We start from the raw sequence: 24,000 nt of genomic DNA, 5'->3' as shown, positions 1-24,000 counted from the left end.
TGGAGGCACGGGAGAGGGATACTTCCTCGCGTTGTAGTTTGGGTTGTGTGTGTTGTGAGAGTGCGTGCGGTGGTGTGAACTTTGGATCTCTGCTTGCGGCAACTGGCCCGAAAAAAAAATGTCCGTCCGAATTTGAGAGACTTTTGCCAGGACTCGAGATCTCGCAGGTAAGCGTTGTCAATATTATTTGTAAAAAATGTAGTAGGCTAAAGTTATCTACATGTAGTTTTGTGACTTTTGGAGTAATGGGCGTTACGTTTCTTGTTGCAGCTGAATGCTTGTGATTGGTAGTGTTGCGAAAGCCTAGCCTAGAACCAGATGTTGAACAACTGATTTTTATATAATAATATAATCGTTGTTTATTGAAAACGGAGGACAAGACAAACAATAGACCTAGCCTACCAACTGTAACAATCGAGACTAATGTCAGTTGCACATACAGGTAGGCTATTACTCACCTGTAGTTGAGCAAATCAGTTGTCATTGCGACAAGACATGATAAGACATATTCCCTGGTACAGGACAGATGTTTTGTAATGTCTCACACTCATTTCCGGTGTATAAGGGCGGGTTTGCGACATGGGGCTGCCCGGGTAGAAAACTAGCCTACTGTAGTCAAAATACGGGACAACGCCCCTCCTCGGACCGACTGACACACAGTAGGCTTAATGGACTAACTCTCACCCACTTTTGTTCAACAAACTAGTTCGATAGGCCTACAAATATAATAGTCTGCTTAGGTTATTGTAGGCCTGTGTAGGTGCATTGCCATATGGGGGGGGGTTCTCCATTGTAAAGTTTGTGATTTAAAGGGACAAAGCAGTTGGTGCATCCGTTTTTGGACTTATGAATGAATGATATGTACCCATTGATTCTTGAAGAATATATAAATGCATCATGAGCATAGTTCAAGTGTCGTACCCCATCAGAACCCAAAATATAAGCTTGTTTCACTCCAACGTTTGTAAACTAAGAAAATGTAAACAAACACTGTATAGCCTCATAACATGGTTAAAACTATCATTTTGATATCATGGATGGTCAGTCCTTGCATTCATAGCTCTGTCTATGAATTTGAGTGGTTCCAGCGTCATCCATCAGCTTTTTACCAAGCCAGGGGCGGGGAGGACACTTGTTTTATTGTTTCTACTGCTAAGGGAATGATTTAAACGGATCCTAGATACGTGTTTAAAAGTCCAAGTGGAACATCAGAAAGATGTTAATACGCATCCCCATGGCAACCACATCCCCCCTGTCCATTCCGCTGGTCCCAAACACACAGGCCGGTAATGTCTTGTGCGTCCGGTTGGGATGCAGCAGAACGGTCAGGCTGCAGGGGTGTTGGAACTGGAAGGAAACGGGAAATGGCTATTCAAAGACGGAAAGACAGACATCTCCTCTTCGCGCAGTGAACACACATAGCCTAGTTAACCTTGGGCCAGTGCAGTGAACACACATAGCCTAGTTAACCTTGGGCCGGTGCAGTGAATACACATAGCCTAGTTAACCTTGGGCCGGTTAATTTTTGGCAGCGGCCTCCATCCCGTGTGCGCTCCCGAGTGTGTCATTGACAGGGATCTCTCTTTATCCTGTGCGCGTCACCGCGGGACTCAGCTGGTCCGAACACTACTCACTTGCTTTCTGCTTAGACATTCTGATTTTCTCCTTCAAAACCTATGTGACCTATAACGGCAACGCCTCGCAGATATCAAATCAACAAGTCAACAACCTTTGACAGATCTTATCACACATTAATCCGATTTTGATTGATGATGTCCTATGGAACTTAAGGGGGCGTGGCGGGAGGGAGGGAGCAGGTTGACACCTGGCGAGAGAAGGGTGCAATTGCAGCCTGCTATTCGTGCCGTTCCTGCATGTGGGCCTTCCTCTTTATACTTCTATTGGTCCATGTTTAAGCAGGACCGGCGGGAGGCGGGGCGGTGCTCCAGCACAGTAGGTGGCGTTAAGGCATAATAACGTTGAATGCCCGCTGCCGATATACCCCGCAGAAGAAGGGGCGGGGGGCGACAATGGTAGCTAGCTAGCGTGTTTTCCCGCAGTTCTGTTAACGACGGCGAGGGCAGGTGTTTGGCAAGGCTTTAACAAAAGTTAGTAAAGAGAAGGAGAGAGAGAGACAGACAGACAGAGAGAAGAGTATGTGAGGGACAGACAGAGAGAGGAGTATGTGAGACAGATAGAGAGAGGAGTATGTGAGACAGATAGAGAGAGGAGGATGTGAGAGACAGATAGAGAGAGGAGGATGTGAGAGACAGACAGAGAGGAGTATGTGAGGGACAGACAGAGAGAGGAGTATGTGAGAGACAGACAGAGAGAGGAGGATGTGAGAGACAGACAGAGAGAGGAGTATGTGAGAGACAGACAGAGAGAGGAGGATGTGAGAGACAGAGAGAGGAGGATGTGAGAGACAGACAGAGAGAGGAGGATGTGAGAGACAAACAGAGAAAGGAGGATGTGAGAGACAGAGAGAGAGAGGAGGATGTGAGAGACAGATAGAGAGAGGAGTATGTGAGAGACAGACAGAGAGAGGAGGATGTGAGAGACAGACAGAGAAAGGAGGATGTGAGAGACAGAGAGAGAGAGGAGTATGTGAGAGACAGATAGAGAGAGGAGTATGTGAGAGACAGACAGAGAGAGGAGGATGTGAGAGTCAGACAGAGAGGAGGATGTGAGAGACAGAGAAAGTCCACATTAGCAAATGTGTTATTTTTGTCTTTCAGTAAGAGGAGGAGTGTCACTGCATACCTGAGTCAGCTGAAGGTAACACACACACACACACACACACACACACACACACACACACACACACACACACATACGTGTTTATAGACAATATCAGGACTTATGACAAAAATGTGACATATTGGGACATGCCTTTCCCAAGGTCCAAGAGACCTGGGAATCAGAATAGTTTGGTCCCATGATTCTAGGAATACATCCATCTGTTGAGATTTTGTCTAGGGCTATATTTTGTTCAGACCTGATTTTAATAGTATATATGAGGACTTTTTCGGGTTCATGTGACATATAAGGCCCATAGCAACAGCAGCCCATAGATACACACTGATTTTCAGGTTTATGTGACTTATGAAGAACCTGTAAATAGGGTCTGTATTTGAACGTGGCTCCGGTTACATGTTGAAATGTCTGCATAAGAATCATAGGTGTACAATACTTAACTAAAGCTTTAAAAAAATTATTATAATAATCATGCTCACCAGACAGGTAACCTTCAACAGAAATGCCTATCCATGTTCACATAGCTCATAAATATAATATATTCTCAGTCTACTGTTTAAGTTGTATTATTGTTATTTATAACAATACATTTACAGTCAATATTCATGTAAAAAAAAGAGGGAACACTTTATGCCTTACTTTTATTGAGTGCCAGCGAAAATATGCAAATTAACAAATAAATTGAACACCCAGAATAGACCACCTACACTTTGCCTCCTTCCCTGCTATGCACAAGGCAGTAGAAATGGCATGTTTGAAATTAATGAGAAACTTTCTATTAAAGCATCCAGCTTCTATGAAACATGACAGTGTACATTCAGCTAACCTGTCTAAATAACGTAGGGCTTTACATCATAGTTACATAGTGCAAGTTACCATACACGAGGCCTGTTACAAGCACCCATTGAAATTGAATAGTTTAACAGTAATTTAAACACCTTGCCACATTCAACAACTTGTGGTTAAGAACAAAGTGCTTCTGAAAACTTAAGAACAATAACAATCCCTTTAAGTACTGTTTATCTCTTTTCCCTGTCAATGAGAGCAGAGTATTAACCTATATCATCAACTGTTATTCCAAAAAAAATTGACCATAAGTGGCAAACATATGCTCATTAATAGCCCTCAATTATACATAAACATACGAACATGTGGGATCTACAGTCGAGCCTATATGGCATGTTTGTACAAGAACCAACAATATAAATCATTTAAGGAAAATAAAATAACATGAACATGAAACCCACAGATATTAACACTATCTGAGGAGAAGCTGATTGAAATTGGAATTGAATGGTACCTGAGCTACAGTTGGCATGCTCTAGTTCTATCTATTCATCTTCCTTTTTAATGCTACGTTTCTGTTGTGGATGTAGTATTTGATAGCAACCCAGTCTCTGTCTTTCAGAGCTACTGGCTCTGCTTGGAGGCAGGAGTCACAGTCCATTTTACCTGGTATTCTGCAGCTTGCTATGAAATGAAGCAAATGCCGCTCAACATCTTTCACTTCATCACCTGTCCACTTGCTTCTTACCTTCACAGCTTTCATAAATGGAAACAAAATACAACTGATTAACAATGAGCTCTGCTAAAGTGACAAATGGAGGATATGATACAAAGGATTCTAGTTAGTAGTTATATGATGTTATCAATACATGTGAATACAAAATGCTTACTAACCTTGCTTTCCTTTGGAGCACTTTGAGGATGCTTGGGATGTGACTATTTTACCATGTCTTGGTTGTGTGTTGCTCATGTGTACGTTATCCAAGGTGGTTGACTCAGGAGTGCCCTCCATGTTGTCCAGGGTGGTTGACTCAGAAGTGCCCTCCATGTTGTCCAGGGTGGTTGACTCTGGTGTTTGCCTCAGAAGTGTCTGGTCCCTAGAAGTCTCTGTTGTTGAGCCTTTGCAAAGTAATAATGAATGTGATTATGTTCTATGAGCTTTATGACAATACGTTTGCTTGCTTATATTATTCACTGTAAACAACATCAATGTCAGGCAATATTCAATTCTACATTAGATATTAACTGATATTTGAGATATAAACATAAACTGATTGCAAATCCATAAATGTGGAATTACTTATCACCACCAATGTGATTGTTTAAAAACAGATAGAGGATCATTTCGATAGTCCCCACAGAAATGTGCATTTATGTGACATAACTTAAAGATATTACCACATATATACAAGTCAGGATACCTTTGCATTGATGTAGTTCAGAAATGGTTTCTTCACTGGAATCATCATCACTCATTTCTACTTCATCTGGTTGGGTAAAAAAAATTTACGGCCAATTATTTAAATTAAGGACTAACAACACTTATAATAGTTATATTTGAAGTGACTAAAAACTATATTTCAAACAAAATGTTACCTTCAGGATTGACCTCAATGTCATCCAGCCCTTTCCCCTGCAGGTAAGGCAGTCTTCCTTTTAAGATTGACCTCTGTCTCTCAGCTATCTCTTTTTTAGCCTTCTCATAACGATCCTCACAACGATCATGATGGTGCCTCAGATTTTGCAGATGGCGTCTTTTTCTAAGCTGTACAAATCAAAAATTAATTTGTATAAGTCTTACTTGAAATTTCTGTGTAAACAAAGAACATTAACTATTTTATCTAATGAAAATAATACAGCTTTCTTACCAGCTTTGCAGTAGGACACTGGAAGGGTACAAATCCACTGGACTTGCTTGCCTTGAATTAAATGATGAAAAATAAATATTTGTTTGTAATAACACGGTACCGTAACAGTAAATTAGGATATTATACATTATACTGTATGTGAAAATAATTTGGCTTAAGAAATTGACAATACTGTTTTTGGATCTGGGGTTTTTAAGCAAGACTCTATAGAAATGGATAAAACTACAATATCTGCTAACCAACAATATGAGGATCTGGGATCTTGTCAATTGTTGTCTGCAACAAATTACAACAATAACATGTCAGAAATATTGTGTTATATAATATAGATCATATCTAATTAGTAAACAGATGATCATACTCAGTTCAGTAACAACATATTCCTACCACCTGTCTATCACAATCGCCTTTGGGGTGAGACTCATTGCTGAGGTCAAGGGCTGCATTGACCACAGATGTTAGGAAAGATAATTCATATGTGGATCTGGGCTTTTTATGCAAGACTCTGGTTGGGTCATACCATATCGGGAAGTCATCTGAAACACATTTACGTCTTGAACAGACTAAGTACGAAATGAGGACATGACGACTGAACACATCTAGAGTCAAGGTTCCTGACTTTGAGTTATCCTTTTGTGGTCAAAGAAAGCTCACAACCTTAAAAGTAATGTAACTGGATATACTGCTATATCAATTAAATCACGCAAATTGATAAGAAGTATGTTAAATGGGCAAAAACATTGCCCAAAAAACAAACAAACATAGGCATTAGAGAGAATAAAGATTAATTTTATGTTTTGAGGGGCGGTTAGTTCTGTCAAATGGTCGGGCTAATTTTGTTTACGCAATGATATCGAAACAAGTTACTGGATGTTGATATTGTGAACATTTTACACAAAAAGTTGGTTGTAATACAGTAAAAAGCCATTTAATGTATTTATTGGAATGAACTGAGACATCAATTTAATTTAAATAGAAAATATCTACAATAAATGTTTAATAACCTGTTGGAAGGATGAAGTGGATTTCTGTCTCACTTCTGGGTCTGCTGAAGGTTGAGCTGGGATCTTGTCACTTGGTGTCTGCAACGAAATACAACAATAACATGTCATAAATATTATGTTATATAATATAGATCATATCTAATTAGTAAACTAATGATTGTACTCAGTTCAGTCACAATATATTCCTACCACCTGTCTATCATAATCGCCTTTGGGGTGAGACTCATTGCCGTGGTCAAGGGCTGCATTGACCAGAGATGTTAGGAAAGATAATTCATATGTGGATCTGGGCTTTTTATGCAAGACTCTATAGAAATGGTTAAAACTGTACAATATCTGCTAACCAACAATATGAGGACCGTGTAACACACACACACTCTACTCTGGTTGGGTCATACCATATCGGGACGTCATCTGAAACACATTTACGTCTTGAACAGACTAAGTACGAAATGAGGACATGACGACTGAACACATCTAGAGTCAAGGTTCCTGACTTTGAGTTATCCTTTTCTGGTCAAAGAAAGCTCACAACCTTAAAAGTAATGTAAATGGATCTACTGCTATATAAATTAAATCACGCAAATTGATAAGAAGTATGTTAAATGGGCAAAAATATTGCCCCAAAAAACAAAATAAACATAGGCATTAGCGAGAATAAAGATTAATTTTATGTTTTGAGGAGCAGTTAGTTCTGTCAAATGGTTGGGCTAATTTTGTTTATGCAATGATATCAAAACAAGTTACGGGATGTTGATATTGTGAACATTTTACACAAAAAGTTGGTTGTAATACAGTAAAACGCCATTTAATGTATATATTGGAATGAACTGAGACATCAATTTAATTTAAATAGAAAATATCTACAATACATTTTAATAACCTGTTGGAAGGATGAAGTGGATTTCTGTCTCACTTCTGGGTCTGCTGAAGGTTGAGCTGGGATCTTGTCACTTGGTGTCTGCAACGAAATACAACAATAACATGTCATAAATATTATGTTATATAATATAGATCATATCTAATTAGTAAACTAATGATTGTACTCAGTTCAGTCACAATATATTCCTACCACCTGTCTATCATAATCGCCTTTGGGGTGAGACTCATTGCCGTGGTCAAGGGCTGCATTGACCACAGATGTTAGGAAAGATAATTCATACGTGGATCTGGGCTTTTTATGCAAGACTCTATAGAAATGGTTAAAACTGTACAATATCTGCTAACCAACAATATGAGGACCGTGAACACACACACTTTACTCTGGTTGGGTCATACCATATCGGGACGTCATCTGAAACACATTTACGTCTTGAACAGACTAAGTACGAAATGAGGACCTGACGACTGAACACATCTAGAGTCAAGGTTCCTGACTTTGAGTTATCCTTTTGTGGTCAAAGAAAGCTCACAACCTTAAAAGTAATGTAAATGGATCTACTGCCATATAAATTAAATCACGCAAATTGATAAGAAGTATGTTAAATGGGCAAAAACATTGCCCAAAAAAACAAACAAACATAGGCATTAGATAGAATAAAGATTAATTTTATGTTTTGAGGGGCGGTTAGTTCTGTCAAATGGTCGGGCTAATTTTGTTTATGCAATGATATCGAAACAAGTTACGGGATGTTAATATTGTGAACATTTTACACAAAAAGTTGGTTTTAATACAGTAAAAAGCCATTTAATGTATATATTGGAATGAACTGAGACATCAATTTAATTTAAATAGAAAATATCTACAATAAATGTTTAATAACCTGTTGGAAGGATGAAGTGGATTTCTGTCTCACTTCTGGGTCTGCTGAAGGTTGAGCTGGGATCTTGTCACTTGGTGTCTGCAACGAAATACAACAATAACATGTCATAAATATTGTGTTATATAATATAGATCATATCTAATTAGTAAACTAATGATTGTACTCAGTTCAGTCACAATATATTCCTACCACCTGTCTATCATAATCGCCTTTGGGGTGAGACTCATTGCCGTGGTCAAGGGCTGCATTGACCACAGATGTTAGGAAAGATAATTCATATGTGGATCTGGGCTTTTATGCAAGACGCTATAGAAATGGTTAAAACTGTACAATATCTGCTAACCAACAATATGAGGACCGTGTAACACACACACACTCTACTCTGGTTGGGTCATACCATATCGGGACGTCATCTGAAACACATTTACGTCTTGAACAGACTAAGTACGAAATGAGGACATGACGACTGAACACATCTAGAGTCAAGGTTCCTGACTTTGAGTTATCCTTTTGTGGTCAAAGAAAGCTCACAACCTTAAAAGTAATGTAACTGGATCTACTGCCATATAAATTAAATCACGCAAATTGATAAAAAGTATGTTAAATGGGCAAAAACATTGCCCAAAAAAACAAACAAACATAGGCATTAGAGAGAATAAAGATTAATTTTATGTTTTGAGGGGCGGTTAGTTCTGTCAAATGGTCGGGCTAATTTTGTTTACGCAATGATATCGAAACAAGTTACTGGATGTTGATATTGTGAACATTTTACACAAAAAGTTGGTTGTAATACAGTAAAAAGCCATTTAATGTATTTATTGGAATGAACTGAGACATCAATTTAATTTAAATAGAAAATATCTACAATAAATGTTTAATAACCTGTTGGAAGGATGAAGTGGATTTCTGTCTCACTTCTGGGTCTGCTGAAGGTTGAGCTGGGATCTTGTCACTTGGTGTCTGCAACGAAATACAACAATAACATGTCATAAATATTATGTTATATAATATAGATCATATCTAATTAGTAAACTAATGATTGTACTCAGTTCAGTCACAATATATTCCTACCACCTGTCTATCATAATCGCCTTTGGGGTGAGACTCATTGCCATGGTCAAGGGCTGCATTGACCAGAGATGTTAGGAAAGATAATTCATATGTGGATCTGGGCTTTTATGCAAGACTCTATAGAAATGGTTAAAACTGTACAATATCTGCTAACCAACAATATGAGGACCGTGTAACACACACACACTCTACTCTGGTTGGGTCATACCATATCGGGACGTCATCTGAAACACATTTACGTCTTGAACAGACTAAGTACGAAATGAGGACATGACGACTGAACACATCTAGAGTCAAGGTTCCTGACTTTGAGTTATCCTTTTCTGGTCAAAGAAAGCTCACAACCTTAAAAGTAATGTAAATGGATCTACTGCTATATAAATTAAATCACGCAAATTGATAAGAAGTATGTTAAATGGGCAAAAATATTGCCCCCCAAAAAATAAACATAGGCATTAGCGAGAATAAAGATTAATTTTATGTTTTGAGGAGCAGTTAGTTCTGTCAAATGGTTGGGCTAATTTTGTTTATGCAATGATATCAAAACAAGTTACGGGATGTTGATATTGTGAACATTTTACACAAAAAGTTGGTTGTAATACAGTAAAACGCCATTTAATGTATATATTGGAATGAACTGAGACATCAATTTAATTTAAATAGAAAATATCTACAATACATTTTTAATAACCTGTTGGAAGGATGAAGTGGATTTCTGTCTCACTTCTGGGTCTGCTGAAGGTTGAGCTGGGATCTTGTCACTTGGTGTCTGCAACGAAATACAACAATAACATGTCATAAATATTATGTTATATAATATAGATCATATCTAATTAGTAAACTAATGATTGTACTCAGTTCAGTCACAATATATTCCTACCACCTGTCTATCATAATCGCCTTTGAGGTGAGACTCATTGCTGAGGTCAAGGGCTGCATTGACCACAGATGTTAGGAAAGATAATTCATATGTGGATCTGGGCTTTTTATGCAAGACTCTTGGTTGGGTCATACCATATCGGGAAGTCATCTGAAACACATTTACGTCTTGAACAGACTAAGTACGAAATGAGGACATGACGACTGAACACTTCTAGAGTCAAGGTTCCAGACTTTGAGTTATCCTTTTGTGGTCAAAGAAAGCTCACAACCTGAAAAGTAATGTAAATGGATCTACTGCCATATAAATTAAATCACGCAAATTGATAAGAAGTATGTTAAATGGGCAAAAACATTGCCCCACCCCCCCCAAAACAAAAAACAGGCATTAGAGAGAATAAAGATTAATTTTATGTTTTGAGGGGCGTTTAGTTCTGTCAAATGGTCGGGCTAATTATGTTTATGCAATGATATCGAAACAAGATACGGGATATTGATATTGTGAACATTTTACACACAAAGTTGGTTGTAATACAGTAAAAAGCCATTTAATTTATATATTGGAATGAACTGAGACATCAATTTAATTTAAATAGAAAATATCTACAATAAATGTTTAATAACCTGTTGGAAGGATGAAGTGGATTTCTGTCTCACTTCTGGGTCTGCTGAAGGTTGAGCTGGGATCTTGTCACTTGGTGTCTGCAACGAAATACAACAATAACATGTCAGAAATATTGTGTTATATAATATAGATCATATCTAATTAGTAAACTAATGATCATACTCAGTTCAGTCACAATATATTCCTACCACCTGTCTATCATAATCGCCTTTGGGGTGGGACTCATTGCTGAGGTCAAGGGCTGCATTGACCACAGATGTTAGGAAAGATAATTCATATGTGGATCTGGGCTTTTTATGCAAGACTCTATAGAAATGGTTAATACTGTACAATATCTGCTAACCAACAATATGAGGACCGTGTAACACACACACTCTACTCTGGTTGGGTCATACCATATCGGGACGTCATCTGAAACACATTTACGTCTTGAACAGACTAAGTACGAAATGAGGACCTGACGACTGAACACATCTAGAGTCAAGGTTCCTGACATTGAGTTATCCTTTTGTGGTCAAAGAAAGCTCACAACCTTAAAAGTAATGTAAATGGATCTACTGCCATATAAATTAAATCACGCAAATTGATAAGAAGTATGTTAAATGGGCAAAAACATTGCCCAAAAAACAAACAAACATAGGCATTAGAGAGAATAAAGATTAATTTTATGTTTTGAGGGGCGGTTAGTTCTGTCAAATGGTCGGGCTAATTTTGTTTACGCAATGATATCGAAACAAGTTACGGGATGTTGATATTGTGAACATTTTACACAAAAAGTTGGTTGTAATACAGTAAAAAGCCATTTAATGTATATATTGGAATGAACTGAGACATCAATTTAATTTAAATAGAAAATATCTACAATAAATGTGTAATAACCTGTTGGAAGGATGAAGTGGATTTCTGTCTCACTTCTGGGTCTGCTGAAGGTTGAGCTGGGATCTTGTCACTTGGTGTCTGCAACGAAATACAACAATAACATGTCATAAATATTATGTTATATAATATAGATCATATCTAATTAGTAAACTAATGATTGTACTCAGTTCAGTCACAATATATTCCTACCACCTGTCTATCATAATCGCCTTTGGGGTGAGACTCATTGCTGTGGTCAAGGGCTGCATTGACCACAGATGTTAGGAAAGATAATTCATATGTGGATCTGGGCTTTTTATGCAAGACTCTATAGAAATGGTTAAAACTGTACAATATCTGCTAACCAACAATATGAGGACCGTGTAACACACACACTCTACTCTGGTTGGGTCATACCATATCGGGACGTCATCTGAAACACATTTACGTCTTGAACAGACTAAGTACGAAATGAGGACCTGACGACTGAACACATCTAGAGTCAAGGTTCCTGACATTGAGTTATCCTTTTGTGGTCAAAGAAAGCTCACAACCTTAAAAGTAATGTAAATGGATCTACTGCCATATAAATTAAATCACGCAAATTGATAAGAAGTATGTTAAATGGGCAAAAACATTGCCCAAAAAACAAACAAACATAGGCATTAGAGAGAATAAAGATTAATTTTATGTTTTGAGGGGCGGTTAGTTCTGTCAAATGGTCGGGCTTATTTTGTTTACGCAATGATATCGAAACAAGTTATGGGATGTTAATATTGTGAACATTTTACACAAAAAGTTGGTTGTAATACAGTAGAAAGCCATGTAATTTATATATTGGAATGAGCTGAGACATCAATTTAATTTAAATAGAAAATATCTACAATAAATGTGTAATAACCTGTTGGAAGGATGAAGTGGATTTCTGTCTCACTTCTGGGTCTGCTGAAGGTTGAGCTGGGATCTTGTCACTTGGTGTCTGCAACGAAATACAACAATAACATGTCAAAAATATTGTGTTATATAATATAGATCATATCTAATTAGTAAACTAATGATTGTACTCAGTTCAGTCACAATATATTCCTACCACCTGTCTATCATAATCGCCTTTGGGGTGAGACTCATTGCCGTGGTCAAGGGCTGCATTGACCACAGATGTTAGGAAAGATAATTCATATGTGGATCTGGGCTTTTTATGCAAGACTCTATAGAAATGGTTAAAACTGTACAATATCTGCTAACCAACAATATGAGGACCGTGTAACACACACACACTCTACTCTGGTTGGGTCATACCATATCGGGACGTCATCTGAAACACATTTACGTCTTGAACAGACTAAGTACGAAATGAGGACCTGACGACTGAACACATCTAGAGTCAAGGTTCCTGACTTTGAGTTATCCTTTTGTGGTCAAAGAAAGCTCACAACCTTAAAAGTAATGTAACTGGATATACTGCTATATAAATTAAATCACGCAAATTGATAAAAAGTATGTTAAATGGGCAAAAACATTGCCCAAAAAACAAACAAACATAGGCATTAGAGAGAATAAAGATTAATTTTATGTTTTGAGGGGCGGTTAGTTCTGTCAAATGGTCGGGCTAATTTTGTTTACGCAATGATATCGAAACAAGTTACTGGGATGTTGATATTGTGAACATTTTACACAAAAAGTTGGTTGTAATACAGTAAAAAGCCATTTAATGTATATATTGGAATGAACTGAGACATCAATTTAATTTAAATAGAAAATATCTACAATAAATGTTTAATAACCTGTTGGAAGGATGAAGTGGATTTCTGTCTCACTTCTGGGTCTGCTGAAGGTTGAGCTGGGATCTTGTCACTTGGTGTCTGCAACGAAATACAACAATAACATGTCATAAATATTATGTTATATAATATAGATCATATCTAATTAGTAAACTAATGATTGTACTCAGTTCAGTCACAATATATTCCTACCACCTGTCTATCATAATCGCCTTTGGGGTGAGACTCATTGCCATGGTCAAGGGCTGCATTGACCAGAGATGTTAGGAAAGATAATTCATATGTGGATCTGGGCTTTTTATGCAAGACTCTATAGAAATGGTTAAAACTGTACAATATCTGCTAACCAACAATATGAGGACCGTGTAACACACACACACTCTACTCTGGTTGGGTCATACCATATCGGGACGTCATCTGAAACACATTTACGTCTTGAACAGACTAAGTACGAAATGAGGACATGACGACTGAACACATCTAGAGTCAAGGTTCCTGACTTTGAGTTATCCTTTTGTGGTCAAAGAAAGCTCACAACCTTAAAAGTAATGTAAATGGATCTACTGCCATATAAATTAAATCACGCAAATTGATAAGAAGTATGTTAAATGGGCAAAAATATTGCCCCCAAAAAATTAAACATAGGCATTAGCGAGAATAAAGATTAATTTTATGTTTTGAGGGGCAGTTAGTTCTGTCAAATGGTTGGGCTAATTTTCTTTATGCAATGATATCAAAACAAGTTACGGGATGTTGATATTGTGAACATTTTACACAAAAAGTTGGTTGTAATACAGTAAAAAGCCATTTAATGTATATATTGGAATGAACTGAGACATCAATTTAATTTAAATAGAAAATATCTACAATACATTTTTAATAACCTGTTGGAAGGATGAAGTGGATTTCTGTCTCACTTCTGGGTCTGCTGAAGGTTGAGCTGGGATCTTGTCACTTGGTGTCTGCAACGAAATACAACAATAACATGTCATAAATATTATGTTATATAATATAGATCATATCTAATTAGTAAACTAATGATTGTACTCAGTTCAGTCACAATATATTCCTACCACCTGTCTATCATAATCGCCTTTGGGGTGAGACTCATTGCTGAGGTCAAGGGCTGCATTGACCACAGATGTTAGGAAAGATAATTCATATGTGGATCTGGGCTTTTTATGCAAGACTCTAGGTTCATACCATATCGGGAAGTCATCTGAAACACATTTACGTCTTGAACAGACTAAGTACGAAATGAGGACATGACGACTGAACACTTCTAGAGTCAAGGTTCAAGACTTTGAGTTATCCTTTTGTGGTCAAAGAAAGCTCACAACCTTAAAAGTAATGTAAATGGATCTACTGCCATATAAATTAAATCACGCAAATTGATAAGAAGTATGTTAAATGGGCAAAAACATTAAACCCCCCCCCAAAAAAAAAAAAAAAAAACAGGCATTAGAGAGAATAAAGATTAATTTTATGTTTTGAGGGGCGTTTAGTTCTGTCAAATGGTCGGGCTAATTATGTTTATGCAATGATATCGAAACAAGTTACGGGATATTGATATTGTGAACATTTTACACACAAAGTTGGTTGTAATACAGTAAAAAGCCATTTAATTTATATATTGGAATGAACTGAGACATCAATTTAATTTAAATAGAAAATATCTACAATAAATGTTTAATAACCTGTTGGAAGGATGAAGTGGATTTCTGTCTCACTTCTGGGTCTGCTGAAGGTTGAGCTGGGATCTTGTCACTTGGTGTCTGCAACGAAATACAACAATAACATGTCAGAAATATTGTGTTATATAATATAGATCATATCTAATTAGTAAACTAATGATCATACTCAGTTCAGTAACAATATATTCCTACCACCTGTCTATCATAATCGCCTTTGGGGTGGGACTCATTGCTGAGGTCAAGGGCTGCATTGACCACAGATGTTAGGAAAGATAATTCATATGTGGATCTGGGCTTTTTATGCAAGACTCTATAGAAATGGTTAAAACTGTACAATATCTGCTAACCAACAATATGAGGACCGTGTAACACACACACACTCTACTCTGGTTGGGTCATACCATATCGGGACGTCATCTGAAACACATTTACGTCTTGAACAGACTAAGTACGAAATGAGGACATGACGACTGAACACATCTAGAGTCAAGGTTCCTGACTTTGAGTTATCCTTTTGTGGTCAAAGAAAGCTCACAACCTTAAAAGTAATGTAAATGGATCTACTGCCATATCAATTAAATCACGCAAATTGATAAGAAGTATGTTAAATGGGCAAAAACATTGCCCAAAAAACAAACAAACATAGGCATTAGAGAGATTAAGATTAATTTTATGTTTTGAGGGGCGGTTAGTTCTGTCAAATGGTCGGGCTTATTTTGTTTACGCAATGATATCGAAACAAGTTACGGGATGTTGATATTGTGAACATTTTACACAAAAAGTTGGTTGTAATACAGTAAAAAGCCATGTAATGTATATATTGGAATGAACTGAGACATCAATTTAATTTAAATAGAAAATATCTACAATAAATGTTTAATAACCTGTTGGAAGGATGAAGTGGATTTCTGTCTCACTTCTGGGTCTGCTGAAGGTTGAGCTGGGATCTTGTCACTTGGTGTCTGCAACGAAATACAACAATAACATGTCATAAATATTATGTTATATAATATAGATCATATCTAATTAGTAAACTAATGATTGTACTCAGTTCAGTCACAATATATTCCTACCACCTGTCTATCATAATCGCCTTTGGGGTGAGACTCATTGCCGTGGTCAAGGGCTGCATTGACCACAGATGTTAGGAAAGATAATTCATATGTGGATCTGGGCTTTTTATGCAAGACTCTATAGAAATGGTTAAAACTGTACAATATCTGCTAACCAACAATATGAGGACCGTGTAACACACACACACTCTACTCTGGTTGGGTCATACCATATCGGGACGTCATCTGAAACACATTTACGTCTTGAACAGACTAAGTACGAAATGAGGACATGACGACTGAACACATCTAGAGTCAAGGTTCCTGACTTTGAGTTATCCTTTTCTGGTCAAAGAAAGCTCACAACCTTAAAAGTAATGTAAATGGATCTACTGCTATATAAATTAAATCACGCAAATTGATAAGAAGTATGTTAAATGGGCAAAAACATTGCCCCAAAAAAAAAACATAGGCATTAGCGAGAATAAAGATTAATTTTATGTTTTGAGGAGCAGTTAGTTCTGTCAAATGGTCGGGCTAATTTTGTTTACGCAATGATATCAAAACAAGTTACGGGATGTTGATATTGTGAACATTTTACACAAAAAAGTTGGTTGTAATACAGTAAAACGCCATTTAATGTATATATTGGAATGAACTGAGACATCAATTTAATTTAAATAGAAAATATCTACAATACATTTTTAATAACCTGTTGGAAGGATGAAGTGGATTTCTGTCTCACTTCTGGGTCTGCTGAAGGTTGAGCTGGGATCTTGTCACTTGGTGTCTGCAACGAAATACAACAATAACATGTCATAAATATTATGTTATATAATATAGATCATATCTAATTAGTAAACTAATGATTGTACTCAGTTCAGTCACAATATATTCCTACCACCTGTCTATCATAATCGCCTTTGGGGTGAGACTCATTGCCGTGGTCAAGGGCTGCATTGACCACAGATGTTAGGAAAGATAATTCATACGTGGATCTGGGCTTTTTATGCAAGACTCTATAGAAATGGTTAAAACTGTACAATATCTGCTAACCAACAATATGAGGACCGTGTAACACACACACTTTACTCTGGTTGGGTCATACCATATCGGGACGTCATCTGAAACACATTTACGTCTTGAACAGACTAAGTACGAAATGAGGACCTGACGACTGAACACATCTAGAGTCAAGGTTCCTGACTTTGAGTTATCCTTTTGTGGTCAAAGAAAGCTCACAACCTTAAAAAGTAATGTAAATGGATCTACTGCCATATAAATTAAATCACGCAAATTGATAAGAAGTATGTTAAATGGGCAAAAACATTGCCCAAAAAACAAACAAACATAGGCATTAGATAGAATAAAGATTAATTTTATGTTTTGAGGGGCGGTTAGTTCTGTCAAATGGTCGGGCTAATTTTGTTTATGCAATGATATCGAAACAAGTTACGGGATGTTAATATTGTGAACATTTTACACAAAAAGTTGGTTTTAATACAGTAAAAAGCCATTTAATGTATATATTGGAATGAACTGAGACATCAATTTAATTTAAATAGAAAATATCTACAATAAATGTTTAATAACCTGTTGGAAGGATGAAGTGGATTTCTGTCTCACTTCTGGGTCTGCTGAAGGTTGAGCTGGGATCTTGTCACTTGGTGTCTGCAACGAAATACAACAATAACATGTCATAAATATTGTGTTATATAATATAGATCATATCTAATTAGTAAACTAATGATTGTACTCAGTTCAGTCACAATATATTCCTACCACCTGTCTATCATAATCGCCTTTGGGGTGAGACTCATTGCCGTGGTCAAGGGCTGCATTGACCACAGATGTTAGGAAAGATAATTCATATGTGGATCTGGGCTTTTTATGCAAGACGCTATAGAAATGGTTAAAACTGTACAATATCTGCTAACCAACAATATGAGGACCGTGTAACACACACACACTCTACTCTGGTTGGGTCATACCATATCGGGACGTCATCTGAAACACATTTACGTCTTGAACAGACTAAGTACGAAATGAGGACATGACGACTGAACACATCTAGAGTCAAGGTTCCTGACTTTGAGTTATCCTTTTGTGGTCAAAGAAAGCTCACAACCTTAAAAGTAATGTAACTGGATATACTGCTATATAAATTAAATCACGCAAATTGATAAAAAGTATGTTAAATGGGCAAAAACATTGCCCAAAAAACAAACAAACATAGGCATTAGAGAGAATAAAGATTAATTTTATGTTTTGAGGGGCGGTTAGTTCTGTCAAATGGTCGGGCTAATTTTGTTTACGCAATGATATCGAAACAAGTTACTGGATGTTGATATTGTGAACATTTTACACAAAAAGTTGGTTGTAATACAGTAAAAAGCCATTTAATGTATTTATTGGAATGAACTGAGACATCAATTTAATTTAAATAGAAAATATCTACAATAAATGTTTAATAACCTGTTGGAAGGATGAAGTGGATTTCTGTCTCACTTCTGGGTCTGCTGAAGGTTGAGCTGGGATCTTGTCACTTGGTGTCTGCAACGAAATACAACAATAACATGTCATAAATATTGTGTTATATAATATAGATCATATCTAATTAGTAAACTAATGATTGTACTCAGTTCAGTCACAATATATTCCTACCACCTGTCTATCATAATCGCCTTTGGGGTGAGACTCATTGCCATGGTCAAGGGCTGCATTGACCACAGATGTTAGGAAAGATAATTCATATGTGGATCTGGGCTTTTTATGCAAGACTCTATAGAAATGGTTAAAACTGTACAATATCTGCTAACCAACAATATGAGGACCGTGTAACACACACACTTTACTCTGGTTGGGTCATACCATATCGGGACGTCATCTGAAACACATTTACGTCTTGAACAGACTAAGTACGAAATGAGGACCTGACGACTGAACACATCTAGAGTCAAGGTTCCTGACTTTGAGTTATCCTTTTGTGGTCAAAGAAAGCTCACAACCTTAAAAGTAATGTAACTGGATATACTGCTATATAAATTAAATCACGCAAATTGATAAAAAGTATGTTAAATGGGCAAAAACATTGCCCAAAAAACAAACAAACATAGGCATTAGAGAGAATAAAGATTAATTTTATGTTTTGAGGGGCTGTTAGTTCTGTCAAATGGTCGGGCTAATTTTGTTTACGCAATGATATCGAAACAAGTTACTGGATGTTGATATTGTGAACATTTTGCACAAAAAGTTGGTTGTAATACAGTAAAAAGCCATTTAATGTATATATTGGAATGAACTGAGACATCAATTTAATTTAAATAGAAAATATCTACAAGAAATGTTCAATAACCTGTTGGAAGGATTAAGTGGATTTCTGTCTCACTTCTGGGTCTGCTGAAGGTTGAGCTGGGATCTTGTCACTTGGTGTCTGCAACGAAATACAACAATAACATGTCATAAATATTGTGTTATATAATATAGATCATATCTAATTAGTAAACTAATGATTGTACTCAGTTCAGTCACAATATATTCCTACCACCTGTCTATCATAATCGCCTTTGGGGTGAGACTCATTGCCGTGGTCAAGGGCTGCATTGACCACAGATGTTAGGAAAGATAATTCATATGTGGATCTGGGCTTTTTATGCAAGACGCTATAGAAATGGTTAAAACTGTACAATATCTGCTAACCAACAATATGAGGACCGTGTAACACACACACACTCTACTCTGGTTGGGTCATACCATATCGGGACGTCATCTGAAACACATTTACGTCTTGAACAGACTAAGTACGAAATGAGGACATGACGACTGAACACATCTAGAGTCAAGGTTCCTGACTTTGAGTTATCCTTTTGTGGTCAAAGAAAGCTCACAACCTTAAAAGTAATGTAAATGGATCTACTGCCATATAAATTAAATCACGCAAATTGATAAGAAGTATGTTAAATGGGCAAAAACATTGCCCAAAAAACAAACAAACATAGGCATTAGAGAGAATAAAGATTAATTTTATGTTTTGAGGGGCTGTTAGTTCTGTCAAATGGTCGGGCTAATTTTGTTTACGCAATGATATCGAAACAAGTTACTGGATGTTGATATTGTGAACATTTTGCACAAAAAGTTGGTTGTAATACAGTAAAAAGCCATTTAATGTATATATTGGAATGAACTGAGACATCAATTTAATTTAAATAGAAAATATCTACAAGAAATGTTCAATAACCTGTTGGAAGGATTAAGTGGATTTCTGTCTCACTTCTGGGTCTGCTGAAGGTTGAGCTGGGATCTTGTCACTTGGTGTCTGCAACGAAATACAACAATAACATGTCATAAATATTGTGTTATATAATATAGAACATATCTAAATAGTAAACTAATGAATGTACTCAGTTCAGTCACAATATATTCCTACCACCTGTCTATCATAATCGCCTTTGGGGTGAGACTCATTGCCGTGGTCAAGGGCTGCATTGACCACAGATGTTAGGAAAGATAATTCATATGTGGATTTGGGCTTTTTATGCAAGACTCTATAGAAATGGTTAAAACTGTACAATATCTGCTAACCAACAATATGAGGACCGTGTAACACACACACTTTACTCTGGTTGGGTCATACCATATCGGGACGTCATCTGAAACACATTTACGTCTTGAACAGACTAAGTACGAAATGAGGACATGACGACTGAACACATCTAGAGTCAAGGTTCCTGACTTTGAGTTATCCTTTTGTGGTCAAAGAAAGCTCACAACCTTAAAAGTAATGTAAATGGATCTACTGCTATATAAATTAAATCACGCAAATTGATAAAAAGTATGTTAAATGGGCAAAAACATTGCCCAAAAAACAAACAAACATAGGCATTAGAGAGAATAAAGATTAATTTTATGTTTTGAGGGGCTGTTAGTTCTGTCAAATGGTCGGGCTAATTTTGTTTACGCAATGATATCGAAACAAGTTACTGGATGTTGATATTGTGAACATTTTACACAAAAAGTTGGTTGTAAAACAGTAAAAAGCCATTTAACGTATATATTGGAATGAACTGAGACATCAATTTAATTTAAATAGAAAATATCTACAATAAATGTTTAATAACCTGTTGGAAGGATGAAGTGGATTTCTGTCTCACTTCTGGGTCTGCTGAAGGTTGAGCTGGGATCTTGTCACTTGGTGTCTGCAACGAAATACAACAATAACATGTCATAAATATTGTGTTATATAATATAGATCATATCTAATTAGTAAACTAATGATTGTACTCAGTTCAGTCACAACATATTCCTACCACCTGTCTATCATAATCGCCTTTGGGGTGAGACTCATTGCCGTGGTCAAGGGCTGCATTGACCACAGATGTTAGGAAAGATAATTCATATGTGGATCTGGGCTTTTTATGCAAGACGCTATAGAAATGGTTAAAACTGTGCAATATCTGCTAACCAACAATATGAGGACCGTGTAACACACACACACTCTCACTCTGGTTGGGTCATACCATATCGGGACGTCATCTGAAACACATTTACGTCTTGAACAGACTAAGTACGAAATGAGGACATGACGACTGAACACATCTAGAGTCAAGGTTCCTGACTTTGAGTTATCCTTTTGTGGTCAAAGAAAGCTCACAACCTTAAAAGTAATGTAAATGGATCTACTGCTATATAAATTAAATCACGCAAATTGATAAGAAGTATGTTAAATGGGCAAAAACATTGCCCAAAAAACAAACAAACATAGGCATTAGAGAGAATAAAGATTAATTTTATGTTTTGAGGGGCTGTTAGTTCTGTCAAATGGTCGGGCTAATTTTGTTTACGCAATGATATCGAAACAAGTTACTGGATGTTGATATTGTGAACATTTTACACAAAAAGTTGGTTGTAATACAGTAAAAAGCCATTTAATGTATATATTGGAATGAACTGAGACATCAATTTAATTTAAATAGAAAATATCTACAAGAAATGTTTAATAACCTGTTGGAAGGATGAAGTGGATTTCTGTCTCACTTCTGGGTCTGCTGAAGGTTGAGCTGGGATCTTGTCACTTGGTGTCTGCAACGAAATACAACAATAACATGTCATAAATATTGTGTTATATAATATAGAACATATCTAAATAGTAAACTAATGAATGTACTCAGTTCAGTCACAATATATTCCTACCACCTGTCTATCATAATCGCCTTTGGGGTGAGACTCATTGCCGTGGTCAAGGGCTGCATTGACCACAGATGTTAGGAAAGATAATTCATATGTGGATTTGGGCTTTTATGCAAGACTCTATAGAAATGGTTAAAACTGTACAATATCTGCTAACCAACAATATGAGGACCGTGTAACACACACACTTTACTCTGGTTGGGTCATACCATATCGGGACGTCATCTGAAACACATTTACGTCTTGAACAGACTAAGTACGAAATGAGGACCTGACGACTGAACACATCTAGAGTCAAGGTTCCTGACTTTGAGTTATCCTTTTGTGGTCAAAGAAAGCTCACAACCTTAAAAGTAATGTAAATGGATCTACTGCCATATAAATTAAATCACGCAAATTGATAAGAAGTATGTTAAATGGGCAAAAACATTGCCCAAAAAACAAACAAACATAGGCATTAGATAGAATAAAGATTAATTTTATGTTTTGAGGGGCGGTTAGTTCTGTCAAATGGTCGGGCTAATTTTGTTTACGAAATGATATCGAAACAAGTTACTGGATGTTGATATTGTGAACATTTTACACAAAAAGTTGGTTGTAAAACAGTAAAAAGCCAATTAACGTATATATTGGAATGAACTGAGACATCAATTTAATTTAAATAGAAAATATCTACAATAATGTGTAATAACCTGTTGGAAGGATGAAGTGGATTTCTGTCTCACTTCTGGGTCTGCTGAAGGTTGAGCTGGGATCTTGTCACTTGGTGTCTGCAACGAAATACAACAATAACATATCATAAATATTGTGTTATATAATATAGATCATATCTAATTAGTAAACTAATGATTGTACTCAGTTCAGTCACAATATATTCCTACCACCTGTCTATCATAATCGCCTTTGGGGTGAGACTCATTGCCGTGGTCAAGGGCTGCATTGACCACAGATGTTAGGAAAGATAATTCATATGTGGATCTGGTCTTTTTATGCAAGACTCTATAGAAATGGTTAAAACTGTACAATATCTGCTAACCAACAATATGAGGACCGTGTAACACACACACACACTCTACTCTGGTTGGGTCATACCATATCGGGACGTCATCTGAAACACATTTACGTCTTGAACAGACTAAGTACGAAATGAGGACATGACGACTGAACACATCTAGAGTCAAGGTTCCTGACTTTGAGTTATCCTTTTGTGGTCAAAGAAAGCTCACAACCTTAAAAGTAATGTAAATGGATCTACTACCATATAAATTAAATCACGCAAATTGATAAGAAGTATGTTAAATGGGCAAAAATATTGCCCAAAAAACAAACAAACATAGGTATTAGAGAGAATAAAGATTAATTTTATGTTTTGAGGGGCAGTTAGTTCTGTCAAATGGTCGGGCTAATTTTGTTTATGCAATGATATCGAAACAAGTTACGGGATGTTAATATTGTGAACGTTTTACACAAAAAGTTGGTTGTAATACAGTAAAAAGCCATTTAATTTAAATACTGGAATGAATTGAGACATCAATTTAATTTAAATAGAAAATATCTACAATAAATGTTTAATAACCTGTTGGAAGGATGAAGTGGATTTCTGTCTCACTTCTGGGTCTGTTGAAGGTTGACCTGGGATCTTGTCACTTGGTGTCTGCAACGAAATACAACAATAA

At 36.6% G+C, this 24,000-nt stretch overlaps 2 protein-coding genes across 4 annotated transcripts in view; both read right to left on the bottom strand.

The window, feature by feature from the left end:
* Positions 1-597, bottom strand: part of LOC121553916 (proto-oncogene vav) — a 43,969-nt gene extending 43,372 nt beyond the window's left edge. For both annotated transcript variants that reach the window (XM_045211700.1, XM_045211701.1), the window contains exon 1: positions 459-597. The gene's annotated coding sequence lies outside the window, so the exon portion shown is untranslated. The remainder of the gene's footprint in view (positions 1-458) is intronic.
* LOC121534260 (zinc finger protein 501) overlaps positions 1-24,000 on the bottom strand; it is a 644,805-nt gene that overhangs the window by 432,324 nt on the left and 188,481 nt on the right. The window lies entirely within an intron of this gene.

This window comes from Coregonus clupeaformis, chromosome 38, assembly GCF_020615455.1.
Source record: "Coregonus clupeaformis isolate EN_2021a chromosome 38, ASM2061545v1, whole genome shotgun sequence".
Classification (NCBI taxonomy): Eukaryota; Metazoa; Chordata; class Actinopteri; order Salmoniformes; family Salmonidae; genus Coregonus; species Coregonus clupeaformis.
This window is presented reverse-complemented; position numbering and strand designations above follow the sequence as displayed.